Source organism: Gobio gobio (assembly GCF_949357685.1).
Source record: "Gobio gobio genome assembly, chromosome: 20".
NCBI lineage: Eukaryota > Metazoa > Chordata > Actinopteri > Cypriniformes > Gobionidae > Gobio > Gobio gobio.
The window spans coordinates 17438974-17466190 of record NC_137113.1 but is presented as its reverse complement, the minus strand read 5'-3'; positions in this window follow the sequence as shown (position 1 = coordinate 17466190).

The window sequence follows — 27217 nt, the reverse complement described above, 5'->3', positions numbered from 1 at the left end:
ATTTATTCCTAATGCACCATATTTTCGTGGTGAATCCACAGCCCTCCATAACAGCTCTTTAGCACCTCATTAACATTCAGAAACATCCTTGACCTCAGGAAACGGGGTCTTATCGCATTCTGATTACTTGCTAAACAGCAGTGCGTTGTCTAAATGCCCCCTGCAACATCATCATGCTCTCGTTCTTGACTTTGCCTCTGACCCACAATCCTTTGCTCAGTGGGGATTGTCTACACATTAGCTCAAGCAAGGGAAAAGAGTGCTTATACACTATATGAGCCAAGGGTCAGCATGCACAGGAGTAAAAGAAGTACATCTTCAGACACACTGACATATGACTTGAATGAAGAAGAAAAAAAGCGATTTGGGAAATAGCAGGGATAAAAGGAAAGACCATTAGACTCTGGTATGGGATATTTAAATACATGTATCAGCCAGGAAATATGCCTGCTTTTATAATTTGATACTGATGGTCTGTGGTCCAATGTTCTCTCAAGACGTTTCATGCCGAGCAGTCAGAATCTGTTGAGCAGAACCATTAGCCTTAATTTGTGTGTGCTGCCTATCTGGAGACAAGCTCCAAAGGCCAGTTAGCAATATGGTTTGGCTTTGAATTTGCAATGTGTCCAGGTCTTCACAGACTAAATACTCCTTAGAGACCCGTCAGTCCCAATCCCCCATGACTAGGCCCTATCGATCCTGCTGTTATTGACATGACACCTGCAGAGGGGGCTTTAGCTATTGATAACCGATGGTATTTCTGCCGCAGATCAAAAGCCAACTGCCAGCTTTCATGTTTGTAAACAGTATTGATTTGCATAATAACCTCAAAAATTAGTACCTGGGATTAGGCAAGGACAAATGCATTTCAGCGTTCATTACGATGTGTACTGTGAGAACCTAATTAAGGGGAAAAATTCGGAGAGAACACATGATCGCTTGACAACATTCGGCATCGCCAATGACACCCTTTTGGAATGCCATTGTTAATGAAACGCATTTTATTAGATAACAAAACTAACAATACTCTCAATAAAAAAATAAAGCACGCCTCTCCACCTCTCGGCAGACAAAGCGCTGATGTGTTTTTTTTTTTTCTTAAAGATGCAAATTATTGCTGTGTGCTGCATTCATTTATTCATGAGCTGGTCCCTGTGCCTGTGTGTTCACCTGTTCGCAGCGGTCCCTGGTCTGCATCAGGCTCGGCGCTGAAAGAGATGTCAGGGGAGAGGATGAGGAAGGGATGATGAGGCAGACGCAGAGGTATCTTTCCCTCTCGCTGCTGTTCATCCACTTCCACTAAGCTGCTATAAAACCACTGAATTATGCATGTGTCTCTGTCACTTATTCATTTCTTAACCACAGCCGCTGTCATTAGGTGACGTGCGTTATTTGGCTCTGAGCTCTTCCCAGTGGACGTTGTGTTCAAACTGGGAAGCCGACTTCATACGATAGGAAATTGATAGTGTTTTATGCATGACGGCATTTGTGAGGTAGCTGTGCTGTAACAAATATCAAATTAATGCAATTAATTTGTGAAATATGGTTCTAAACCATTTCTTATTAAACCCTCTTTTTATACACCACTGGTATATATACTGTATAGTCCTACTTCATATTTCATAAAAAAGAGACAAAATACAATTATATTTTAAATTTTTACACTATGTTCTATTTCTTTAAACCAAGTATAATTTTAATCAAGTTAGTGTTTTTATGCATTTTTACATTTATTCCGAAACAATAACTAAAGGCAGTAGCAATTTAAACAATATATTTTATTTGTGAACTGTTCAGCTTTTCTTTTTAATTTTCAACTTATTTTCATCAGTCATCAAGCTTGAACACACTGGTCACAGACACGAAGATGTACCTTTAATTTCACCAAGTTAATTCCTCACTAAAAGCCCCTGCAGTCATCATGTTTTCGGCCATTTCAAGTTTGATTTTTGACGTGGCATAAAGCGGTGATATTTAAATGGATGAGTTGTTTACTTTTTAATTAGTCCTCCAATGAATCATTATCTTTATTCAGGCCGATTCGTGAACGTGCGCAAAAACAAGAGGGAGGATTTATCGATCATTAACCGATCATATCCAATCATAACTCGATGGAGGCATTGCCTCCTCTCACGTGACTTTCCCCCATTCATTCTCAATTACCCCCCACTAAAGTTTCAAGTCAATGGGATCAGAGGAGGCACCTGTGGGTGTCGCTGTTGGACATTTACTTTTAAAAAAATAGTTGTTTTTTTTTAGGTGACACTGCCTCCCCGGAGGTTCCCTCAGAGGAAACACCCCTGAATACATACTTGCCCGTCCAAAATAAAAGACACTGTTTGGATTTAAATAGGCAAATTATTAAGAGTCTATGATTGGGTCATTATTGCAGTGATTATTATGTTTCTAGCATGCTTTATGTTATGTTTGGCAACAGTTCTTCTAAAACTAATTGATGGAGTGTGTGGCTTTTCATTTCTTATGCAATGTAGGAAGACACGTCATGCCCATATTCCAGGATGACAATGTCAAGATGCATCAGGCTCAAAGAAAGCGAAAGACTGATTTGGAGGGATCATAAAGAATCATTTTATGTTGCATCACAACACAATTTTAAATAACATCACAACATTCATTTCCATCAAGAGGTGCATCAATTTTGGTCATTAATGCAAGAGTCGAATTAACACACTGTAAAGTCTACTCCAGCACATCCCAAAGACTTTCAATGAACTTAAGGTCTGGTTTTACATGCTCCCTCCCAACCATTCTTTCACAGTTTGAGCCTGATGAATCTTGACATTGTCATCCTGGAATTTGGGCATGATATGTCTTCCTACATGGTTGCCTAAGAAATGAAAATCTACACACTCCATCAATTCGGCTTAGAAGAACTGTTGCCAAACATATAACATGCTAGAAACATAATAATCACTGCAATAATAATCCAATCATTGACTCTTAATCATTTGCCTATTTAAATCCAAACAGAAATTAGAAGTTACTTTTATTCTGCAAGGATGCATTATTTATTTTTTGATTTTTTGATTAATGTGAGAGCACCTGCGCACCAGCTCTGTCTGAGATTTTGAAGTCTCTGTGTCCTGACAGCCTTCCTAATGTCTGTCACTATCTACTTAAGGCCCTTTAATACTGCGGCTTTCATACTTTCACTGCTTTGATACAGTTTAGTTTCAATAACTTGAGCTTTTCACATCTAGTCTGGTCTCTTCCCTCCTGGTAAAACTGTGTGCTCAGCACAGGACATGAAAAAACAGAGTTACGTTGCGACTAGCTATAGTCAACAGAAAAGGTTGACTATGGATAGACAGAACTTAAAGACGGGAATAGAGAACGCTATGAGTAAGAGCGCTGTTCCCCTTTTAAACCATGTGCCGCTCACAGCGGTAGCAGAGAGATCGCTCTCCCAGACTTCTGTTAAAAAAACAATTCCACATGTGCCTGAGCGAAAAACCCGCCCCGCACACTTGCTGTTATTTACGAAGTGCTGACACCGGGTCCTGAAAGAATTAGTATTCTGTTAGGTAAATGTTTTCCTCTGGGTTCCTTCTCAGCAACAGTTTGCAGATGTTTGGGCGATACAGAGAGAGAGTGCGTTCCCATTGCAGAGCCAATGAAAAAAGCATGTCAAAAAAAGTTATTCTCGGCCGAGCTCTGACAGTGATCTATGACTTCTCACTGCCTACTCACTGCCTTACCATCCCCAACTTCAGGGCTGTGTTTTGGCTGCCAGAGATTTTACACTGGCTCTGTTAAACCCAAAGCTGCCCCCCCCCCCCCCCCCCCCCCCTAACACATTTATTTTTTTATTTGTAAGAGTTGGATGCACCTGGCTGGAGTCCAACAGCAGACGTGTTGGCAACGCCGTGGCTAAGTAGCAGATTTCACACCATACGGCCCTGTAGAGACAAAACCCCAAAACCAGGATGACAAAGGTCTTGATGTTTAGATTTGTTTATCCAGCTAAAGATGTGAAGGTATGCCCTTGCACTGGCTTAGCTAATATAATCTTTTAGCATGTATCTCTGGAGACTCCGCTCATGTGTGTGCTTCGTTTTATGAATTGACAATATTTTGATATTTTATAGTCATGTTTGCAGTGAACTTAAGAAAGCAGGTATTGAAAAGCTGCCAGGCCCGTTTGAATAGAATTAAACATATGTTCTGAAACACCTGTGCAAAACACACACATATATACACAGAGGAGACGTAAAATGACCTAAACGTGTTTATGAGTGCAGAGGTCGGTCCCTGATGGCTTCTGGTGGAAGCAGACTGCATTCCAATTATTAATACTAGCGTAGCGGGTCAGAACTGAGCAGGAGAAAACATCCTTATCAGCACGCGGGACAAAGCTCTTCCAGGACGAATGGCCCGCCGCCGGGCAGATGGAGAGATCTTATCAGAGCCGTGGATCGCTGCAGTCAGCGAGGGAAAAGCTCGATTTAAAGGCCAGTTAAAGTGGACACAGTCTGAGCTGGAGAGGGCTGGCTGAGGAATAGCTCTTCCCATTCATAAGGCTTTGAAACAACTTGCTAACAACAAGCAGTTACAGGCACTACCTGCGTTTTTATCATAAGTGGAAACAGAATATATTGAATTGTCAATATTTTTGACGAAACTTAAAGTGTTTACAATTATTGGTAACACTTTACCGTGCGGGTACACTTTAATTCATGCTTAACTAATGCATGCACAGATAATCTTGAGTTACTTGTGCACTGTATTTGAGTGCAGCCCAACTTGTCAACTGGTCCCACGGACCTTAAACGTTAGCGCAAATGTCAAAACCCATAACCATAATGACATATTACTTAATTATAAGTTAATAGTCATGTGCCTCAAAAAGTAACGTCATAACATAATATCTTTTCAAATCATTAGCTAATGATTCATTAAAACAGAAGGCTGGAGGTTGAGAAAATGAGATCTACTTCCAGGGAGATTAATATGAATGTCAATGATAGTAGTCTCCAGGTATAGGCCCCACCCTTTTCCAACCCTACAAGTTGTAAACAAAACATACCTTTTAAACGTTTGCGAAGTAAGTTTCAAACCAAATGTAGTACCTACTAGACAGTATGCAATATCCGACATAGCTAATCTATGAAGGGCTTTTCTCCACTTACTACACAGCTACTGTATACGAAATACTTGATAATCTGGCGGTGTTTCCTAATATTCACTGTCGTCCATGGCAATACTGTGACAGCTCTTCCGATGCTACATTGTATTTCGTATCACACCGTGAATTCATTCTATTATTATTATTCTATTGTGGTGCCATCTGGATATGCATATTGTATAATACACAAAACAGTATTGTGTACCAAATTACATAGTATATGCACTTACACGATGTACTCTACCATCTAATGTCTGAATTTTATACAGTTATTTTTTCATCCGGCATCGGAGTCTGATAGCCCCTCCACTAGTTAGGAAAGCTGTGACAGTTAAGTACATGAAGTGTCCAACATTTCACACTTTGTATTTCGGTGCACCTTCCAGGAATCAGGGTATATAAAGTGCACTTAATCATTTTGGAATTTACAGTGTCAGTTGTCAATGACAACATGAATGTAATGTGTCTGAATTACATCCATAAACTTACTCATTCATACAGTTGGGAAGTATGAAAAAGTTGGCTATACCTCAGAGAGTAGCCAAAGTGATTTTAGACGCATGCAGCCATCAATTGTAGTAAAATAACCACAAAGGACTTCTTTTTATTCCATTTTTATATTGCTGCAGTGTTGTTATCTTGTTGCTAGGCCGATTGTTTGTTTGTTTGTTTGTGTTACACACTTTAATAGACTTTTATATTGCCAGAAGTTTTAAGATAACATACAGGTAAAATGATCAAATAATGTCAACTATAATAAATATTTAATGTGGACATATTTATTTATGTGGTGAATAGCCATGTAATAAAATAGCTATATTATTTGATTGTATTTTTTATTTTATTATAAGGATACTTACTAAATAAAAATAATTATAGGCCGAAAACATTTGAACATCATAAAATGACACACATTACCTTTAGAAAAGTGCTTTATTAAAGGCAAGCATATTAATCTGAGTTCCTGTTGAGATTGGAAAAATGGACTCTTGCATATAGCTTGCCACTCATTGAAAAAATATGGTTGTTTTAAATTTATAGTTGCCTATCATATGTTCTCCCCTCGCTTCATCCATGATCTCGGGATAGGCCTACACTTTTTCTGCTTATTGGATCTGATTTGGGAGATAATGGATTTTTCAAATGTTGGAAACGTTTTGATTGCCGGAACAGGCCAGGGTTGTCCATAGACCGACGATGGCTTCACTGATAGAACACAGATGGACTGCTGATGATTTATAGATCTGACTCCGGCTCACGCTGCAGTGTGAGATTGGAAGCGGCAAGTTTAGCACGTTTAATCTTTCGATGGCTTCACGCGTTGACTTTTTCAGGTGTCTTTTCTTTCTTTTCTTTTCTTTTGTGTTTTCTTCTTCCCCCCTCCCTCTCTCTCCTCTCTCCTTTCTCCTTTCTCTACCCTCATAGTTTCAGCTGCGGGTTCCCAGAGTAGCTGTAGGTGTGTGAGCGCCAGAGGCATGAAAAGCGAGACATGTTTTTTCCTCCGCTCTTTACAAAGAAAGGCCCTCGTTCGTGGTATCGCGTCGAGGGATGGTGTCTCTGTGCACCTACTCAATGAGAACAGGACCAGACTAATATGAAGCTGAGCCTGCCGCTCGCATGCGCTTATCAGAGGGATTCATTATTTTAGTGAGGCCAGACTGGACGGTGATAGACAGCGTGCGGCTGAAGCAGAGATGGACAGGGGGTGGGAGAGAGAGAAAGTGTTACACCTGTCAGGGGCAATCAACATAGCCCACAATAGCGAACTGTAAACAAGGATGCAGGACAGCACACAGACACAATTATGCACACACACACCTACTTGCGCACACAAAGAGCAAAAACAAACACCACAACCACAAATGCAAAGCACTGGCAGTGACAGATGTTGGCAGGGAATTGGGTGGGAAAAGAAACACTTTCATTTCTTTCTGCGCTTCATTTGGCTTTCATGGTGCGGATGCTACGAGGGAAAAGATGGGAAGAGAGAGCGCTGGCCTGCCTATCTCACGGCACACTGGGCTCCAGTCGTAATATCTGGTGGCTGCTCTGCCTTCTGTTGCTTTATCCTCAAATATAAATGGAAGCGTTGGTGCCAAGCCAGATTAGAAGCGAAGTGGAAAAACAGAAAGACAGTTTGTCACTAATCAGATGTTTGCGTTGGCTTGAGGAGCTATATTTGTGTTTGTAAAAGTGAGCATTTGCTTTGATAGTGCTGGACGCTCTGCTGTAGCGAAAACAAGGGAGATTGTCATGCCACTATCTGCTGTTTGCTGTAGTTCTCGTGTCTATGGGCAGGTTTATGAGTTGTATTACTCATCACGCACTGTGTTATGCTTACAAACTGAAGAGATGCTCCCATCGTGTAGGACAGAGGAGTGGGATGACAGAGTTCCCAGAGCTTCAAACAGCTCCAGCGTTTCTCTCTGCAGGTGCGCGTTCTGTCGTTCGACCACCTGGTGGCGGTAAAGTACAAGACAAACACGCACTTCTCCGCGTACAAACATACAAACTCCTTTAAAGCCACCGAGAAGAACACGGCATTCTGAAACATCACAAAGAAAAATATGCGAGGCCAAAAGTTTTCAATTCCTTTAAAAGGGAATTTCCAAGAGATTTGAAAATGACAGTGATTAATACATTTAGGCAGTTTTATAATACAAATATTAAGAGATAAGAGCATATGTAATAGGCTAAATATTTTATATTGATTAGATTAAACATCAATTATTATGATTAGCATTCATTATCAATAAATAGTAACCTAACATCATCATTTTAATTGACTGCAGGTGAAAATGAGAATATGATTTCCACTACAACTCCCTAAATATAGTTACTACTACTACTACTACTAATAATAATAATACTTTAACTGAATAAATGAACAACTACATTTAAATAATTGCATTATATTTAGGCTATACATTTCTTCCACTTTCTTTGTTTCCTTAGGTTTTTTAAAATATATTTATAAAAACAAATGCATTATTTATTTTAAAATATTTATAGATTTTTCTTCATTTTTTGAATGCTCAATTCACTGTCTGTCACCGGTCATGAAGTGATTAGTCCATCTTGTGCTCTATTGATATTGCAATGATGAAAAATCTGTAACATTATTTGCACTTATGTTATTGGTTTTCACTTTTCAGTATAAAATAGACTTAAAATGTGTAGTTTGAAGTAGAAATCCAAGTCGCGGACATCTGTTTTGTGATGTGCACATAAATATTTGGATATTACAATTTAGATGTCTTCATCAAATCCTAAGTTAAAACCATGTCAAATTGTCCACAGATATTTAGTTATTGACAATTTAATATTTTAGTGGACAATAGATGTTATATAGTAATGTAATATTGTCCACTAAAATGTTTTTGAGGTTGCTAATGCCTAAAAAAAAAACAATTGAAAATTGTTCATACTGTGCGTTCGAGAAGACAACTAATTTTCAGTTTACTTAATTATTTGTGATGAGATTAATTAAATTAAAATACATCCCTCACACATAATGAAAAGAACAGCTTTTCACAATAATATGCATATATTTATTTATATTACAAAACTTTTTAATTAACAGTCGTTTGCGGAATCCTCCTGCTTAAACTTCATCATTTCTTCTGTGTCTTGTCATTATATATTGAGCATCTCCTGAGCTGTTGGCTGCCCACTGTCACCATGGAGACTGTAAGGCTCTTTAGCTCATATAAGGGAGATTAGATGTAGTCATAGCTGCCTTACAGATGATGGAACTACAGATGCATTTTATAAAGAAAGCGATATCACACGGTGCGGTACTGTGTGTGTATGTTGGGTAGTGCGTTCATATGTATTCACATGCATGTGATGTGACAGGGGTGAACTCAACTCCATTCAATCCCAGTATGGTGAGCTCAGCAGGAGATGCGGCTCACACACTCCCCACACACACACTACGTGCGCCATCAGCCCCCGTCTCCGCAGAGCTGCCATGCTAATCATTTAAACAGCACAATCAAAGCAAATAAGATGTTTCACATGGGGAGAAAAAGACGGGGAAAGTGATTATCAGTGTTTGTGAATGTGACAGAACTGAAGGGGACTTTGATTTTGATATTTTCTCCAGTTAGCAGTGACTCCAGGTTCAGCCAGTAGTCCTGCAAAAAAGCAAGCTGCCATTGCATGAATAAAAGTTTCAAGAGAGAGAGAGAAAGAACTCTGTATAGTTTCCTAAGGGGAAATTAAATTAATGTTTCATTTTTCAAGTCACAAATGCATTATATTAATCCTATCTTTAGTCGCACACTAAAATGGACCACGTTCACATGAAAATATAACTCTTCCCACACAAAAAACAATTACATACAAGTAAGACGGATGGTATAAATAGCGAATGGTTATCTCCAGTTTTTAATAATTCTGTTGGGTTTGCAGACTTATTTGTTTAATCGTACACTTCCTGCCCGATCCTGTTGTGGTTAGCTAGAAGCATTTGATGTAGCATCACGTATACGTTGAAAGGATCTGTGCGAATGCCGGTGTCACCCATGTGTGAGAGAAACTACTTAAAACAATAAATAGCAGACTGCATCTCAAACCAAGATAGCGCTAAACGGATCTCTTTAATGTCAAACACCCCAGTTTTTATTTAATGTTGCTTCTATCCACCGAGTGCTTTGGTGGGGGAAAAAAGCAGTTGCACTGAACAATAAACTGTTTTTTTTGCCTGAATGGCGCAAACATGAGCTATGTTGGTCCCAAGCATATGTCAAAATCAGTGTGTGTGTGTGGCACCGCTGTGAATAATGATGCGTGTAATCAGTGTATTTACTTAGAATGTGGCAGTGGCACCTCTAGATTCACTTTTTGCTTTTTTTTTCCACTTCAGGAGAAAACAGATCCTCTCCACCAACCACAAAAACAGAGCTTTCTCAACTTAACTGCCTCATTGTACATGTAATTTACTAGAAAGGCTGTGTTCAGAGTCTTTAGTGGCGGTGTGGTGCAGATGCACAGATATGTTTCTGAGAAAGCGTCACTGCTTCAAAGTTTCCCCATATACACACTCCCAGTTTAGTGCCATGTTGGACCTTCAGTCAGGCCATTGGCTGCCTCAGTTGGTTTTCAAGGAATTGAGTAAAAAAAAAATGTATCAAAAAATGGGTAAATTGTTGGGTTGTTGGGAAACTATTTTCTTCCCTTGAGAAAATAGCTCTTTTAAAATAGTCCCTCAGGTTTATAGAGGCATGTATTCAGCATAATATTGTGTGCAGGGGTTGAGTGTTGTTATAATTAATGAAAAACAGCACTTGTATATTAATAAATAATTTACTTGCAAATGTATATTTGTGTTTGTTGTTACATAGACTTCATACATGCAGCCGAATGTGATTCAGATCAGAGAAATCACCAGCACCACCAGCCAAAATGTTCCTGAATGAGCGGTCAGTCGGAGTCCTGTTTGTTTATTTAAACCTAACTGGTAATTATGCCTCTGAATTGTACAGAGCTTCAGCCTAAATTCTGCAACATCTCTCAACCAGTCATTTAACGTCCATGATTATGCTGTCGCCAATCGCTGCTGGGCTGGAAAAGGGCGGTTCCATTCCAGTGGCGGTTGTGTGTCTCTCCAGTCTCTGTTGCATATTTGACCAATCATGGAAAACTAACATCACTTTTAAACATATTTATGGCACATTTAAGCATATTTAGATTTTTGAATTTGGTTACAAAATCTTATAACTATATTACATGTATTGGGTTAAAAATGTGTGCAAAATACTGTCTCAGGGTAGTATCAAGTACATAAACTTTGACTTTCTTTGCTTTGACTTTGTTGAGATTCTGAAATCTGAATATATTGATGTCAGAGCAGACTCTCTCTAAAGTTTAATGATCCTGGAATGTTCCTCCACCTCACTGACCCCCTGTAAAGTACCTGAAAATACACATTTAAAGGTCTACAGCACAGTTGCTTTGACCTCCATCCTAGCAAACTAGAAGGCTGGGATGTCAATCCCCTGTTTCACATAGGATTAAGCTAGTCCCAGACTAAAATGCATGTTTAAGCTGTTTTAACTGAAAGCAACTTGCACTGAGATAATATCTATTAATAGAGATATTAATATCTGTTAATAATAGAGATATTATATTAATATATTTCAGTGCCATTGTTTTGTCTCAAGGTGCACACCAGTAATGTGTTTTTCTAAACCTACTCAAATGTCCTAATTGAACTAAGGCCTAATCCTGGTTTAATCTAAGCCCTGTCTGTGAAACCGGGCCAGTATGGTCTCAGCTCTCTTAAACAGAATAAAGTTTCATTAGGGTACATCGAAATTATTTGCAATAGTTTATCTATGATTGACTGAATGGGCTCTTTTGTTGCCATATTTCTATTCTATTCTATGTTTTTGGCAGATGCTTTATCTAAAACTAATTAAATTGCCATCAAGTTATTTATGTCATCAGTTCATGCATTCCTTGGGAAAATGTCATAAATGTATGTAAGTTTATATTTTTGAAAGGAATTTTAACATTCTCATCTTTTCTACTTACTTGTTTTTAATACATTTTAAATACAATTTTGGTTACCCTTTAATACAAAGTGTCCTGTTATTATACATTTCAGTACATTGTTAATTAACTACATGTACTATAGGGTTAGGGCTAGTATTAGGGTTTGGTTTAGGGTTAGTATAGTTATTACCGGTGTTGGGGGTAACGCATTACAAGTAACTTGAGTTATGTAATAATATTACTTTTTCCAAGTAACTAGTAAAGTAACGCATTACTTTTCAAATTTACAACAAAATATCTGAGTTACTTTTTCACATTAATTTGACTGACAGCTCTCCTGCCCCCATGTTGACAAAAATAAGTGCAGAGGCGTTGTGTGTAAACATGATGGTTATTGTAGTTCCAGACTAAATGTGAGCATTTATTTATCTCACTTGCACAATTAAGATTCTGTACTCCTCAAAATGAATAAAATACGTCAAATGCAAAATCGGAGTACTATGCAAACCTCCAATAATTAAATGTTAAATAAAACAACTATTTTTATGCATAATCTACCTTTATATTTAATTTACCAATGTCTTGCTGCTGACCTTTGATGATGAAAATTACTAGATTTTTTGTTTTTATTGGTAAAACTTTTTTCTCCGGCATCCTATTCTACCATTATCCAGAATGGCAGCACAGCAGAGCTGCGCCCTCTACTGTTCATGCGTAAATTTGCATTTTTACCTCAGCCTGTGGCTTATTATTTGAATTTTTGTATGAAGAGGTCTTTACCGTTGCACAAAAATATTACTTTTTTTGTTATAAACAAAAACACAAACAAGCCCAGCCCAGGAGAGAAAAAGTAACGCAAAAGTAACGTAACGCATTACTTTTCTTAAAAAGTAACTAAGTAAATCAATTAGTTACTTTTTAAGGGAGTAAAACAATATTGTAATGCATTACTTTTCAAAGTAACTTTCCCCAACACTGGTTATTACTATGGTAACTACGTGTTAGGGTTACACTTTATTTTAAGGTGTCCGTGTTACAGTGTAATTATAGTACTAAGTCATATTACGGAACTACATTTACTTACTATAGGGTTAGGATTAGGGTTTGGTTTGGTTTAGGGTTAGTTGCATGTAATTATGCATAATTTACTGTTACTATGGTAGTACATGGACACACATAAAGTGTAACCAAATAAAGTGTTACCTAAAAATACCTCTTATGATTTACCATTGTGTATGTAATGTGCTATAGAAATAAAGTTGCATTGCCTAAAAATTAAGAAAAAATTATGTCAATCACTGACTAATCAAAGCCTTTTCTGTGATACAGTTCAGAGTGTCGGCTACTGTTTTTTAGGTAGGCTATTTGTTATATTTTGAGGTTTTAAGAGCATTTGTATTTGGGAGCATTCTAAAGCATCACATCATGTTGCTCGACACCCCTGAAAACGAAATGTACATTTGCGTTTTCTTTTTTTTACTGAAAGCTTCCTGGTTTCCACGGGTGTGCAGTTGTTTCATTTAAGATTTCTTCTTTGAGATTCATTTATTTCCGGCGGAATACTAATAGCCAAACTCGAGCGATACAAAGTTTTCTGTTTCCGAGCCCTGCTGATGACCTCATCAGGAAAGCGCCCATCCTCAGTGTCTCTTTCCTTCAAACGCCAGCCAAGTCGCTGAGGTAGAGAAAAGCTCCGGCACAGATCTCCAAAATGAACGTGTCTCTTATGTGCGAACCCAGCACAGACCCATACTTTCTTCCCTGCGCCTTTCATCCGTTCTCATACTTCTCACATTTCTCTTTCACTCTGCCTCACTGGCTGGTTGAAAGTTGTCCTGCCTTTTATTTTCAGCAGTATTAATTTGGTGGAGTTTGCCAGCTCGGCAGTGGCGTGCTCTTCTCACTTGACGTTTTGCTGAAGTTTGTATGCCACTTGAGCTTGCCGTCTCCCTCGCTAATGATAGCGGCGCGGGCTCTCAGGGGAGTGCGGGCCGCCTCGCACGGCTCCCGCGCTGGATATTTTGGGAGGCAGGAGGGAGCCTGTGAGGCACATCATTGCCTGCTCATCCTCCTTCCCTTTTCTCTTTCTCTCTACTCCCTCTCTTTTTGTTGTTGTTGTATGTCTGTGCACGCACACATTCTTGAGCGTGTGTATTTTTTTTTTTTTCCTCAGACATATTTTTGATTTCTGAGGGAATGATGAGAGGGGGAAAAAAGAAAAAAGTCTGTATGGAAAAAAAGTCCCTTTTTATTAACTTATTCATTGTATATGAAATCAAGAGCTTTTTCTCCTTCTCTTCTTGCTTAAGCCAAATGAATGTTTAAAGAGGTAATTTACAGGGCCCTGTCAGGAATCCACATTGTGTATCACACAAACACGGGGAAAAAAGGAAATTCCAATCTAGACAGTAACATAACTGAACCGAGGAATCTCGGCGGGAGGTCTGGATACATTATACAACAATCTGTATTCTCCCTTGTTTAATTTAAAGCTGTTTTTAAGGCTATTGCTGGGGTCAACATCACAGAAAATGGATCGCCCATAGAGGTCAAGCCCATATTGACAGATTCAGGAGAGGAGAAAAATGGACTGAAAAAGGAAGTAGTAAACCTGAGGATTAGCAAACATGAAGCAACTAGGGAGAATAGAGTCTGTTTGAATGCACTTTGCTATAAAATTCTGTCTAGATTTTGTTTTGTTTTTTGCACATGGTGAACATGCACAGAGTAGGTGTTGCTCTATCAATGATTAGACAACTAATAAGTAGGCTCAATACGCGCACAAAAGATTTATTTATCTTCCAAGGCTCTTCGTTCCTTTATTATGAGAGTATAGCATCTTTTTGAATATTGTTTTTGTAAGCATTTAGCTGTTAATGAAGTTGTTTCACAATTTGGTTTACTTTAATCCTCCCTAATGCTTCAGAATGAAAACAATATTGTTTCTTTATTGTCTTGACCCCCTATTCATGTTTATTTTGGCTAATCGTGATCAGACAAAAGCAAATTTATCCCCAGTCAGTGTCACATGATCCGTCAGAAATCTTTCTAATATGCTGATTTGTTGCTCAAGAAACATTTCTTATTAGTATCAATGTTGAAAACAGTTGTGCTACTGAATATTTTTGTGTAATTATTTGATGAATTGAAAGTTCAGCATTTATTTGAAATAGATTTTTTTTTACATTTTAAATGTCTGTCACTTTTGATCAATTTATTGTGTCCTTGCAACATAAAAGTAAAAATAAATAATTATTATTATTTGGTTAAGCTAATTTAAAGATATATTTCATTCAGAAATTGATCAATTTCTTTATTCAACCCCGTTTCCACTTTTGTTATCTGCAAAAAAAAAGCAGCTTGGACATTCTGCGAAATATCTTCTTGCAAGAAAAAAAGTCATTTGGGTTTGGAGCAACATGACAGAATTTAATTTTTTTGGATGACATGTCCCAAACAGTCAGACAGGTGTAGGTCTAAGAAAAATCTTTTACGTCAGTGACAAACATTTCAGGTCAACTGTTTTTCCATTCCGTTCTCTCATATTCTTCACTCTGCCTGTTGGAGTATTTCTCTTTCCTTTCCTAACATGCTCTTTGACACTGTCTCTCAATCGCTCTGTGTGTCTCTCCTTAGTGTCATTGTGTCAGGTAGTGACAGAAAGACTCACCCACCCTGAATCTCCTCATGTCAGCTCTTATTCTCTCACAGCTCATCGCCCGCGCGCTGTCACACCAGTCGTTCTCTCCCCCCCAGCACAATTCGTGGAAGCTGATCATACCTCACCCAATCAACAGGCCACAGCTTCTGATCTAACCTGTTGCCCCGAGCCTGTTTTCTCCTGACAAGCACACATTGGCCTTTGACCTCCGGAAGAAGAGAGCTCAATTGCTCTTTTTTTGTGTGCTGTGGTGGTGAAGAAAGACCGAAGTTCATGGAGGAGTGATGTGGGTTGCAGAGTGATGACATCGTCCTTGTCACCCTTATGAGGTGTTCCTTCAGCTGCTTATGGTTCAGTGGGCCTTCTTTATTGCTCTAAAAGAAAAGAAAAGTATATATTACATCAGGAAAATAATCTAATAATAATAATACAAAAAAATCCTGCTTACAAACAAACTCTTCCTCTACACTTCCAGGTAGAATTTAAAATAAAAAATGTTTTTTTTTTTATTTTAATATATTTTAAAATGTAATTTATTCATGTTATGGCACAGCTGAATTTTCAGGATTCTTTGACCAACAGAAAGTTTGAAAGAAACATTTACTTGAAATACACTCACCTAAAGGATTATTAGGAACACCTGTTCAATTTCTCACTAATGCAATTATCTAATCAACCAATCACATGGCAGTTGCTTCAATGCATTTAGGGGTGTGGTCCTGGTCAAGACAATCTCCTGAACTCCAAACTGAATGTCAGAATGGGAAAGAAAGGTGATTTAAGCAATTTTGAGCGTGGCATGGTTGTTGGTGCCATACGGGCCGGTCTGAGTATTTCACAATCTGCTCAGTTACTGGGATTTTCACGCACAACCATTTCTAGGGTTTACAAAGATGTAAACTGGTGTGAAAAGGGAAAAACATCCAGTATGTGGCAGTCCTGTGGGCGAAAATGCCTTGTTGATGCTAGAGGTCAGAGGAGAATGGGCCGACTGATTCAAGCTGATAGAAGAGCACTTTGACTGAAATAACCACTCGTTACAACCGAGGTATGCAGCAAAGCATTTGTGAAGCCACAACACGCACAACCTTGAGGCGGATGGGCTACAACAGCAGAAGACCCTACCGGGTACCACTCATCTCCACTACAAATAGGAAAAAGAGGCTACAATTTGCACAACCTCACCAAAATGGGACAATTGAAGACTGGGAAAATGTTGCCTGGTCTGATGAGTCTCGATTTCTGTTGAGACATTCAGATGGTAGAGTCAGAATTTGGCGTAAACAGAATGAGAACATGGATCCATCATGCCTTGTTACCACTGTGCAGGCTGGTGGTGGTGGTGTAATGGTGTGGGGGATGTTTTCTTGGCACACTTTAGGCCCCTTAGTGCCAATTGGGCATCGTTTAAATGCCACAGCCTACCTGAGCATTGTTTCTGACCATGTCAATCCCTTTATGACCACCATGTACCCATCCTCTGATGGCTACTTCCAGCAGGATAATGCACCATGTCACAAAGCTCGAATCATTTCAAATTGGTTTCTTGAACATGACAATGAGTTCACTGAACTAAAATGGCCCCCACAGTCACCAGATCTCAACCCAATAGAGCATCTTTGGGATGTGGTGGAACGAGAGCTTCTTGCCCTGGATGTGCATCCCACAAATCCCCATCAACTGCAAGATGCAATCCTATCAACATTTCTAAAGAATGCTTTCAGCACCTTGTTGAATCAATGCCATGTAGAATTAAGGCAGTTCTGAAGGTGAAAGGGGGTCAAACACAGTATTAGTATGGTGTTCCTAATAATCCTTTAGGTGAGTGTACTTTGTATCTAAAGATTTCTGTCAGTTTTTATCAGCTTAAAGGTGCAATCTGTGATTCTCTATAGAAAAATGTTTTGTTATGCTGGTTGAAAGTCTCCTCATATCCTGATAGCAATCCCTATGTTAAGCGTAAATGGTCTAAATGTATTTTTATAAATATATATATCATTTGTGGAAGGCGTAGGACTGTGAAATGTTAAATCATGTGTTCCCTGTCAGTCAACGTCTGAATCCGAAATCGCCCCCTAAACCCTCAATCCCGAATCCCTACTTTAGTCCACTAATACAGTTCACTTGAAGGAGTGAATGAAAACGACTGAGCAAATTTGGACAGCCGTTGAGCATACATTGTGCACTCAATAAAGTCCACTATGGTTTTGGATACCACTACAAATGGCTGTCCCTTCAAATAGTGCCCTATTTGAGAGTATAAGGGGAGTGAATTCGGATTCCGCTAATGTGCATTTGCATACCAGCATATCTGTTCACGCAGACAAATTTACATTTGTTATTGTAGTACTGTAGTGTTATTCACTGTACTGTAAAGTTTTCTCACCGGTGAATGACACATGATGTATCCAATAACGTTGTCTTGGTCATCTCGCTTCTGGTCTGTGTGCGTTCATGAGTTTTGGAGGAGGCGTGGGTTTGCAGGGAGGGTGGGATTGTATGCTTTCAATGCTAGCAGGCTAAAGTTAGCATTTCCCAGACCACCTATTTCACCTTTAATGTTTTTAATCAAACTTAATGCATGCATTATTACTTTACAAAGACTTACTGACCCCCAACTTTTGAACAGTAGTGTACAAAATACATAAAAACATGCACTGCTGTGCATTTGTATTCATTTTGAATGTATCTTGAAAAGTACAATGAAAACCAGCAGTTATGTATTGCAGTGAGAAGTATTTAAACAGTAAAGACATGTCACTTGACAGCTGGGTATTTTTATTGTATATGCCACATTCCATACTTGTATAAGTAATTACATGGTGCATAATACATTCGACTGTGTATTCAACAGCCTTTCATGGCTGAATACAATAGAAAAGGAGTTTGTCAATTTTTAAAAACGTTTTCTTTTCCACACTCAGAAAAAAGGTACAGTGGAGGTACAATTTTGTTCCTTGGGGAACAAAATGTATAACTGTACCTTTAAAGGTACACAATTGGTCCTTAGGGTACAATTACCCCTACAATTAACCACCTAGTGTCGCTGTCGCTGTGTTTGGCTCCAACCCTGAAAGACATCTATAGAAGCTCTTATTGAGAATTAACAGAGGTTTAGATGTTGGTTTTATTGAAAATGTTTGGTTACCATTATTGTGATCAGTGTTTCCTTTAGTTGGGCAGTTTGACTCTTGGCTTTAGTTTGTCGTTTTTGTTACAGTGTTAACAAAACACATAATCTGTTCAAATTCAAAAGAAGTCATAAACAAAAAATTGTCATGAAGAAAAATGTTTGACTGAACTCATCACTGACTAAAATCATTAATAAACAAAATTCACCAACAATACTTTCTTACCACAGATCAGGCATTTTGAATTTTGGAACTTTGGAATAAAGTTTAGACACACACAGATATCAAGAATCAGCATATGAATCTCAACAATGGTGACATATTTAATGCTGCAATGCATGCTGGGAGCCATGAGTTTTATACTATGGTGGCTTAGTAGGGTTGGAGCTAAACTCTACAGGACATCAGCTCTCTAGGACCGAACTTGCCTACCCCTGACTTAGAGGTACACAAATGTACTCTTAAGGGTACAGCCCCAGTGACAAGCCATTGTACCCCTAAAGGTACAATTATGTACCTTATTTTCTGAGAGTGCAGTATAAACTACATCTCATAACTTTAAATACAATTTCACAAATTTTATTTTGCATTGTTATACATCATTGTACGGCACTGCTCATAATATTATCTTTAAACAGATTAACACAATTATTTTGCGTTATGCAGCTATTAAACACATTCATTAAATGGAATAAATAACTTTGTGTTATGTTTTGTGAAGCTTGAATTTATAATATTTTCTTGACATTGATCAAAATTGATCAGAGTTAACAGATAAGAGACACTTCTTGCCTAAACTAAATTCTGCCTGATCAGCTCTAAGATGAAGCTCATGTGAAAGTGTTTTCACACACATGTATTGTGTTTGTGTGCGAGGTATGGTGCCCTGGGGCAGATACTGAACACACAGACACAGGTGAATGGCACACAAGGGAAATTCTCTGCCATGAGGAAGAATTTATAGAACCTCGCTGAAACCTGATAAACTTACATTCCCATAACATATCCACCTGTGTGTGTGTGCGTACTCATGGATCTAATGCTTCACAATTTACCCCAAAGTACTGCAGTGACCTTTCCTCCAACCTGTCTCTTTCTTTAATCTGGTACCACTCCAAATTTAACTGCTTTGTTGACTTTTCGATCCATAATACCACATGTACTATGTCTGTGTTTTGTGAAATGCCTCATACTCTTGCTTGTGGAGTGCAGTGCACTGAACACGGCCTCTGAATTTCATTCTATATCTCTGCACTGTACACATGGATGCATAAAGATAGATAAACACACATCTATTTGTCTGCTAAGCTTATGTTTACCATTAAGATAAATATCACTATGACAATGTAATCCTCTCCCGTCAGCCCATCCCCATTCATGCATTAGAAGAATGATTGACAGGCCATTGCCGTGTGTGTAGATTCTCAGCAGGATGTCCAGCAGGCACATTAAGCTGTTGGTTCAAGCATGCAACCTCATTGCACAGCACAAATCCTGCACAAGGTCTGCTGTAGGTGCATGTGTTGTTTAAAAGGGAATATAAGACTATTTATTGAAAAGCATAAATTAGCTATGGCAAAGATATAGCTGTTGCGTTAGAATGGGTCAGATCTTGCTTGCATGTAATATAATAGTGTAGTGATTCCTAAATGTGTTCCATGGGGTTTTGGCTATTTTTTTAAATTTATTTATGCTTTGCTGTAGCTAGAAACGAAAAATGTTAAAGGATTTAAAGGGTTTTTTCATGATTTATTGCTAAAGCTGTGAAAAAAAAGGATTGGGAAACTCTGATTTATTGACTAATATATGTGTGATATGTAAATGCAATAATAGGCTACCGCTACACTATGCCATATCCATAATATAATTGCTATTAACTTTTTTTTTTTTTAGAAGAAGCACAAAATATTTTAATACATCAGTGTATAGCCTATTTTTGATTTAATAATGTGATAAAGAGATGCTTTTAGAACACAACTGACAAATTACAGAGTCTACTAGAGGGATCATTTTCTTTAGGTTATGTGTTGCGCATTGAGGTTGCATCATAAGTGCGACCTAATTAATATTCATAAGCTAATCGTTCACCATAGGATTCATGATTTCGCTTGCGGATATACCAGACGAATATCTTGTTTGAAATTGAAACGCGTCATATCTTCATTTCGTGGATATAAAGAGTCAAGTTTCAATGAATAACTGAGGTTATGTTCAATTTATGGCAAAGATAAAAATATTTTTTTTAAATCTGACGTGTAGGCCTACAATCAAGCAGTTTTCTCGCCGTCACACCAGCAGCCTACATTAGTATTAGGCCATTCCCAAATTCCCGCCTTCCTATTGCTGGTCCTGGTACACGCTCATGAATATTACTTTAAATGAATAAACAATAATTAGTTGTATAATAATTCAACTATAAACAATGTATCTGTATTATTTATGTGAACGTCACATACACTAATTAACATTCATGAGCATGGACCTGGCCCAATTTGTCACAGATAGGCCACCACAAAAGGCTATTTATCTACTGCAGATATTGATCAAGTCTTGTTATGGCTACAGAATTTAAACAAAGACAATCAATAGCATTGAAACCAGAAGCTTGACAATGATTTTATGCAGTGTTGGTAAAATAAAGATTGAAGTAAAACACCATAAAGGTTAGGCCTAACTGCTGATAAGCTGACAGATTGTTTGAGAGTCATCATTAATAAATCTTAGTGGCTTTAGTGCCACTAAACAATGAGGCATTTAAGAAGATTAAACAAGAAACTAAACTAAAATGTATGTAAGCACATCAGAAAATATTGCTATTTTATTGTTTACACAATAAAACAGACCGTAATATCAAATCTATATAGCTACCTAGATACCTGGGAGTATCCTCTGTCTCAGCTTCCTTGCCCTGTGCAAGCACCCACGTCCGCAAACATGCATAGACTCACACACATCAGGTTTGATGGATGAGGAAATAGATGGCAAATTGCTGTGTCCACTCTGATGGATGACATCATTTGGCCAATGTGCTGATCATGTATGCCTAAAAGTTGAGTCTCCTTTTTCCTTCTCGCTTTGTTTACCATTGATTTTCCCAGCTTGTTATGCTCCCTTTCCCTTTGAATCTAAATCATGGAAAGAACCACACGATGAGACCCCGTCTCCACCCATCAGCCTCTGCTCCACACCATCCATCTCTATCTGAAGAGCGCTGGGCATGATAAATAAACATTCCCCCTGACACACACCTGTCATTTCTTTTAAATATTCTTCATTCTTTCCATACGAACCAATGTCCTCCATTCTGTTCATTTCACTAGGGTAATGTGAGTATTTGTTTCATGCCATTCGTTTTTTGTGTGTAATACAATAGCAGTAGGGCGACGGAATCTGTGAATCCAGTGAGAGACATTTCCAAATTCTTATAGGCCTATATTTAAACTGGCATTACCATTACGTCTATAAAATATGTAGCTACTCATTCTTTTCCATCCAAGAACTAAGTTCTTCTTGCTTTTGTGTCACTGTCTTATGAGAGTTTGTGGCAGTCATGCGTTCATATATTCATATGGGGTGCCAGCGATGGGGACAGCCGCTGATTGATGGAGAACAGACTGTCGGTGGCCAGGTTTATGAGCCACGCTGCATTTGAATATTGAGAGCGTGTCTGTGTCACCCACCCCATATTGTGAATTATATGACAATGCATTATGTTCAAAACCTGTCACACAAAAATATAAGCAAGTCCTCCCTAGTGTGTAAAAATTATGGCATGAAGAATGCCCTTATAGACCTCCATTTGGACCTTTTTCTGCCCACTTCTTCTTTTAACAGCCCTCCTAATAAGAATAAGGCACTGATAAAACATATACTATAATGAAATGAAATTGTCCGATTTTTAATATATAAATGGTTATTCTGAGTGCCATATATACAGTACCGGTCAAAAGTTTGAAAACATTACTATTTTTTATGTTTTTAGAAAGAAGTCTCTTATGCTCACCAAGGCTGCATTTATTTGATCAAAAATACAGAATTTTTTTTTAATATTGTGAAATATTATTACGATTTCAAATAATGGTTTTCTATTTTAATATACTTTAAAATATAATCTATTTCTGTGATGTAAAGCTGAATTTTCATCAACCATTACTCCAGTAAACTTCGGAAATCATTCTAATATGCTGATAATTTGCTAATTTGATACTCAGTTATTATTAATGTTGGAAATAGTTGTGCCGCTTAATATTTTTTTGGAACCTGTGATTTCCAGGATTCATTGATGAATAAAAAGGTAAAAAGAACAGCATTTATTCAAAATAGAATTCTTTTTTTAACAATGTAAGTCTTTACTATCCCTTTTTATGAATTTGACGCATCCTTGCTGAATAAAAATTAAAAATTACTGACCACAAACTTTTGAACAGCATTGTATATTGTTACAAAAGATTTCTATTTGAAATAAATGCTGTTCTTTTTGAACTTTTTATTCATAAAAGAATCCTGAAAAAAGTAGCATAGGTTATAATATTAAGCAGCACAACTGTTTCCAAAATTGATAATTAATCAGCATATTAGAAAGATTTCTGAAGGATCATGTGACACTAAAGACTGGAGTAATGGCTGATGAAAATTCAGCTTTGCATCACAGAAATAAATTATATTTTAGAGTATATTAGAATAGAAAACCATTATTTTAAATTGTAATGATATTTACTGTTTTATTCTGTATTTTTTGAATATGCAGGCTTGGTGACTTCTTTCAAGGACAATAAAAAATATTAATGTTTCCAAACTTTTGACCGTAAATAATTAAATTTAGAAGTTATAAATTTAAGAACTTTATTAAATAAAAAGAAAATATACATAAAAATAAATGCATTATAAATGATAAAACTATTAATTATATAAAATTAATTATGATATAAATATATGATAATAAAAAATGATATAATTGATTTATAAATATAAATTAATAGTATTTTAAAGATAGAAATTTGATTCTGATTTACTAAGGTATTTGTGGTTACATACGTAACTGAGACGATCTTTCACATAACTATGTACCAACCAATTCCAAAATGTATCAAACTACAGCGGACAAAAAACAATTTTTTTTTTTAGGTTTCATATTTGAAAACTACAAAAACATGATGTTTAAGATTATTTTTTTATTGTATTTTTTGTATTTCTCTTTATTGAATTATTTTCACTTTTGGGTAACTTTTTAAAAAGATGACATTTTCAACTTTTTCGCCACATTGCTTTCATGCAGCACAGCGCAACAGACACTGAGAGACAATTAGAATGTTCACGGGGTGGTGAGTGTGGAATCAGACAGAGAGAGGCAGAGCAAAGAGATTACTGCTGACGGCTCCTGTGTAGCTCTGTGAAAACGATCACACCCGGTTACAACGTGTAGGAGGACTTTTGTCACCACAATGAATCAGGGGAGGGATGGAACACGGCAGAGGCTGGCGAGAGCCACTCTAGCGAGATCAAGAAGCAGCTAATGAGGAATTGTTAGATCCCAAAATTAAAGCTGGGGATGTCTGTTTGTACTAGGCCCCCTGACTGAGAGAATTACAGTTTCTGAATAAAAAATAAAAAAAAACACATGCAAACATTGTCGTTTGAGTTAGTGCGCAGACGTCCGCGATTCAAACAACTCTTCAGCAGACTAATCAGACAAAAAGGAGAATGATGCATTCTGTTATGGGACTCAAAGCAGAATTCAGGTTGGCAGAGGAATTGGGTTAGTTGTGTGAGGACTATAGGCAGCTCAGCAGGAGGAGATAGTGAGGGGAGACACCTCAGGGGTTAACAACTACATGCCCTTTACTATAATAACACACAACCATTGTCAGACTGAACAGGGCTTTTGGAAATTAATTTAGCCGCTCAACAGCTTCTTTACCAAGAGCATGAGTCAATAACATATTCCCTGGAGTCATGTAGCTTTATTTTACATCTGTCAGTCATGTGTAGAGTGTGAAGAGAAGTGGGCATTATTGACCACTTACAGGGCTTAATGGGCCCCCCAGGCCAACCCTCTCACCCTCATTCTCTCTTTCACATGCTCCGTTTGATAAAAATGATTTTCATGAATTTGTAAAGCAAACTAAAAGTAAAAGAATAGCAAATTAAAATGAATACCCTGTACACCATAATGTTGTAATCCCTAAATTTAATACCATTTAAAATTATTAGATTTTTATTTGGACAAAATTGTTAGAATTTAGTGGTTATCGAACATACCATTTAAAAAATATGATTAAATATCATTATCAGACAGAATTTTAATAGAATTTATCAAAATGTTTTTTTTTTAAATAGAATATATGTCACTTGGTTCAAGCAACAAAAGCATCTGCAAAATGCATAACAACGTATAAAATGGCTGTCACATTTTCTGCACATTAGTAATTTGTTACATTGGGAATCTGCAGATATTCAGCCTACTAGTATTTAGCAGCTTTTTAAACTATTAATGGACTTTTGTAAGTGCTTTCACTCTCCTTTCATGGCCAAAAGCCAAACTTCTTACCCAATGCAATTTATCAGACCCCACTGAAACTCTCCTAAACTCAGCAGAGCAATTGTCTCTACCACTGTGAGGCAAGATTTAGTAATCCTTATGCAATTCTGCTCAACCATCACTGTTGTGCATTTGACAGCAAACAAAAAGTTCACTCTTGTGTTTTACAAAGAACATAAGAAAACATTACATCAATACCATGACATTTTTGTGTGCGTGTGAGGGGTGGGGGGTGGGGGTATGTTTTTGTATACTGGTGTCATAAATTTTTCAATATAAGAAAAAAATATATTGAAGTGAAATTTATAATGTTATAGAAAAATTAGGCAGCTGTAAACGGAGCCCCTAAAGGGACATGGTGAAGGAAAAAAATATGAGAGGAAAAATTTGTCAATGCTTTTGTGTTCTCTCACAAATGTTTTGCGCTCCCCTGAGAAACTGCGTTCGCTCACATAATTTTTCACGCTCCCCCGAGAAAATGCGTTCGCTCGCAAAATGTTTTGCCTTCACCCGAGAAACCGTTTGCTCGCAAAATTTTTGCTTTCCCATGAGAAACTGCGTTCGCTCGCAAAATGTTTGTGTTCACCTGAGAAACGGCGTTCGCTCGCAAAATGTTTCGCGTTCCCCCGAGAAACTGCGTTCACTCGCAAAATACTTGCGTTCCCCCAAGAAACTCCGTTCACTCGCAAAATGTTTCTGTTCACCCGAGAAACTGTGTTCGCTCTCAAATTTTTTCTGTTCCCCCGAGAAACTGCGTTCACTCGCAAAATGTTTCTGTTCACCGGAGAAACTGCATTCGCTCTCAAAATGTTTGTGTTCACCCGAGAAACTGTTTCTTTCGCTCGCAAAATATTTGCGTTCCCCCGAGAAACTGTGTTCACTCGCCAATTGTTTCTGTTCTCCCGAGAAACTGTGTTCACTCGCAAAATGTTTCTGTTCACCCGAGAAACTGTTCGCTCGCAAAATACTTGCGTTCCCCCAAGAAACTCCGTTCACTCGCAAATTGTTTCTGTTCCCCCGAGAAACTGCGTTCACTCGCAAAATGTTTCTGTTCACCGGAGAAACTGCGTTCACTCGCAAAATGTTTCTGTTCACCGGAGAAACTGCATTCGCTCTCAAAATGTTTCTGTTCACCTGAGAAACTGCGTTCACTCGCAAAATGTTTCTGTTCACCGGAGAAACTGCATTCGCTCTCAAAATGTTTGTTCACCCGAGAAACTGTTCGTTCGCTCGCAAAATATTTGCGTTCCCCCGAGAAACTGCGTTCACTCGCCAATTGTTTCTGTTCTCCCGAGAAACTGTGTTCACTCGCAAAATGTTTCTGTTCACCCGAGAAACTGCATTCACTCGCAAAATGTTTCTGTTCACCCGAGAAACTGCATTCACTCGCAAAATGTTTCTGTTCACCCGAGAAACTGCGTTCACTCGCAAAATGTTTCTGTTCACCCGAGAAACTGCTTTCGCTCTCAAAATGTTTCTGTTCCCCTGAGAAACTGTGTTCACTCGCAAAATGTTTCTGTTCACCCGAGAAACTGCGTTCGCTCTCAAAATGTTTCTGTTCCCCTGAGAAACTGCGTTCACTCGCAAAATGTTTGTGTTCACCCGAGAAACTGCGTTCCCTCTCAAAATGTTTCTGTTCCCCTAAAAAAACTGCGTTCACTCGCAAAATGTTTGTGTTCACCCGAGAAACTGCGTTCCCTCTCAAAATGTTTCTGTTCCCCTAAAAAAACTGCGTTCACTCGCAAAATGTTTGTGTTCACCCGAGAAACTGCGTTCACTCGCAAAATGTTTCGCACTCCCACGAGAAACTGCATGCAAAACGTTTTGTGTTCACCCGAGAAACTGTTCGGTCCGTTCGCTCGCAAAATATTTATTCACACCCGAGAAACTGTTTGCTTGCAAAATGTTCTGCGTTCCCCTTAAAAACGTTGTGTTCGCGTGCAAAATGTTTTAGTGTTCTGAGAAACTTTGCGTTGGCTCACAAAATGTTTCACATTCCCCTTGAGAAACTTAGTGTTTGATCGCAAAATGTTTCGCGTTATGATGTTTCATTAACAAAGTTCGGGAGGAGCACGTTCGAATTATCTATCTAATCATCATGTCATTCCAACCAGCTGTCAGCAATCAGTGATCAACCTGTCTACCAATGAGCACAAGTGGAGGATTATATAAATACCCAGTCAACTCACCAATGTTCCTCGACAAGTTTTGCAGCATCGCTCCACCACCTTCCTCACACT